This window comes from Brienomyrus brachyistius, unplaced genomic scaffold (assembly GCF_023856365.1).
Source record: "Brienomyrus brachyistius isolate T26 unplaced genomic scaffold, BBRACH_0.4 scaffold57, whole genome shotgun sequence".
NCBI classification, from domain to species: Eukaryota; Metazoa; Chordata; class Actinopteri; order Osteoglossiformes; family Mormyridae; genus Brienomyrus; species Brienomyrus brachyistius.
The window spans coordinates 858,631-861,742 of NW_026042332.1; the positions used below are offsets into that span (position 1 = coordinate 858,631).

The 3,112-nt window shown below is 36.3% G+C and overlaps 1 long non-coding RNA gene across 1 annotated transcript; it reads right to left on the minus strand.

Moving 5' to 3' along the window:
* Positions 1-579: 579 nt before the first annotated feature.
* Positions 580-2,896, minus strand: LOC125724526 (uncharacterized). Its single transcript, XR_007387209.1, has 4 exons — positions 2,798-2,896; positions 1,559-1,888; positions 979-1,142; positions 580-771 (listed from the first exon to the last, which is right to left on the minus strand). It is a non-coding gene; the product is annotated as an uncharacterized LOC125724526 (long non-coding RNA).
* Positions 2,897-3,112: the final 216 nt, after the last annotated feature.

Genomic DNA, 3,112 nt, shown 5'->3' on the forward strand with positions numbered 1-3,112 from the left:
AGACAATGAGTGATTTAAATTACTTGTTATACGCTATAATTAAGCTTTTGATACACACACAGAAAATACACTGAAACCATAATTATGTTCTGTTATGTCTTTACTGTAAATTTAAAAAAAAAACATATTTCATTTAGTTTACAAAAACATAAATTTTATATAAAGATGTTAATGGAAAATGTTCAACAATTCTTACATTTCCAATGTTTCACCATCATCCATCCATCCATTTTCGAAACCGCTACTGGGTCAGGGGGGGTCCGGAGACTATCCCGGAAGCAATGGGCACGAGGCAGGGAACAACCCAGGATGGGGGGCCAGCCCATCGCAGGGCACACTCACACACCATTCACTCACACATGCACACCAAAGGGCAATTTAACAACTCCAATTAGCCTCAGCATGTCTTTGGACTGTGGGGGGAAACCAGAGTACCCGGAGGAAACCCCACGACGACATGGGGAGAACATGCAAACTCCACACACACGTGACCCAGGCGGTGACTCGAACCCGGGTCCCAGAGGTGCGAGGCAACAGTGCTAACCACTGCACCACCATGCCACCCCGTTTCACCAGCATGTAATTTTAAAATCTTTTAAATTGTGATTTTCAAAAATGCAAAACTAATTGTGGAAATAAGGAATAAACAAACTACCATAAAGTTCACAGGAGCAATAGTATGTGAAGGGAACAGAAGCAGGTTGAAGTCTTAAAAAAAAAAAAAACTTCCTCATATTCCATCATTCCAAGTGGTCACGTTTGGCAGAATCCCTACAAACAGTGAAGTACACAAGCAATAAATAAACCCTGCTATCTACAGTATCATTACCATTTTAGTTTCACAGGTAAATTTCACATCACTTCCGACTCTAAGATTTCAACAAGTTATTAAAATCAGTTCAGACAGACACAAAACTATAAATGAATATAATACCCTAAAATAGTGCTTTATGTGCATGAACAAAATGCTTCAGGTACCTTATATGAAGTCCCATTCAAACTCAGTGAACTTTCTAATTAGTGAGCAAACGTGTGGGTTGATGGCAACAGACTTCTTCTGGACTAACTTTCCCGTCTTCTTGCTCTTCATTTTCCCTTTGCTTGCCTTTGACCCTCTCTCTGGGCTGATTTTGAAGAAATTTCTGAAAGAAAAAAAACATGCACAATCAATCTGTCTATACAAGGAAAATTGTTTACCTTTGTGTTTATCTGAATGTATGTCCTGGTGTGTCTGTCTGTGGGTGTGAAGTGTTGTTCTATCTGTATATGCTATGATTGTGTCTGTATGTGGTATATTTGTGTCGGTCTGTGAATGTATTTCTTAGTATGTCTGTGTGTGTTAGTGTTTTTCTGTTTGTGAATGTGTGTGGTATATTTGTGTCGGTCTGGAAACGTGTGTGGTATATTTATGAAGGCCTTTGAATGTGTGTCTGTGTGTGTTGTTTTGTCTGAGTTTAGTGTGTCTGAGTATGAACATAGTGTTGTTGCTAATAAGGTTTATAACTAAGTATTTTCTAATGTAATTCACTTTTGAAAAGTCAATGTCACAAAATTTTACCTTTGTATAAATTCAAGAGTGCAAGCAGGTATTCAAGAGTGCATCTTGGTATTGGAGGTTGAAGTTGTAGTAACACACAAAGAGTGTTGCTAATCCAGACATGAAGGTTGGCTGCACCCCTTGGCGAATCACCTGGCCTTCAATTCCAATCATCCATTTCTGTGTACTAGAGCCGTCACCTACAACCATCAAAATTTATTCAAACATGTTAACAAGTATTACCGAACAAGAAATTGAGCTGATGAAAAGTAAGATTAAACCAAGAATTATCAGCCTTGGACTCTCTGGCAGGCAGCAGGTCCTCTCAATATCAGCTGCAGTGATTGTCTCCTGTAAAATAACAACACAGTGGACAAAAATTAGTCAGACACAATTTTTTTTTATTATTATTTTAAGTCTTTAAGTACAAAACAGAAAAATAAAACTCAGAATAAAGTAGAGGGTAACTACGTCCAGTTGTAAATGAATACATTTGCAATGTAATATACCATTAAAGAAAATACATATCTTTAAAACTGAAATGCTTACCTCTGTCTGGAATATGAAGTCCCGTTTTTCTTCTTTAAAATGTGCCATTAGCAACTCAACTACTATACTATATACTTAAAGGTAGTAATGCGACGATTTAACTACTGGTATGAAAAATTCTCTGAAACTAGCCGGTTGATGTATAAAGAAAGGTCAGAAGACACAATGCCCTCAAACAAATCATGCCTTATGCAAGGCGGTAACCCATGGCAGACATGAAAATGAATGAGATTATTAAAAACTGAATCAAACTTCACACTACAATCTGAATTCACCTGAAATAATTTCGCATTTTCTGCATTTTGCTTATATGCTTATAAGAAATAACGAGGCAAACTGAAACTCTTCGCGTTTTTAACTGATTGTGTTAAAACAACTGTGAGACAAAATCTGATGACACAGACTTTACACAAATATCACACGTTCTTTCTCCTGCGGTCACAGCTAGCTTCACCTAACTAGCAAACCTAGCACACTAGCAAAAAACTAATTAAGCACCAATACGAAGTTAACGTAATACTGATAACAAGACGACCAAAATATAATAATGTTAATCATATCATCTAACGATAACTATCAAATAACAATGAAGCTCCAATACCTTAAACCTTAAAATATATAATAACCACTACTCAGTTCTTAAAAATAACTGAGTGCCCACCACTTGAACGGACAAAAAAATAAATAAATCAAGAAACATGGTATACTCACCTTGACATCCAATTGTCGCTTTTCTCTGTGCCAGCAATGGCGAACTAAAGACAGCTCCTTCGCGCCTGTTTCAGTTCAAACAGCACAACGCCTTCTAATCGCCAAACTGACCTTACTTGACGATAATGCATCAAATATAGCTGATCACTAAGAAAATATATGTATTTTAAAATATGTAAAACTGTTAAAACAGTTGAAATATTACGTTTGAAATATTTGTATTATTTCAAACTAAATAAAATAAGTGATGCAGAATTTAGCAAGAATACGTACGTATTTTGAAAAATACAGGTACTTGTCAATTTTTACAGTATA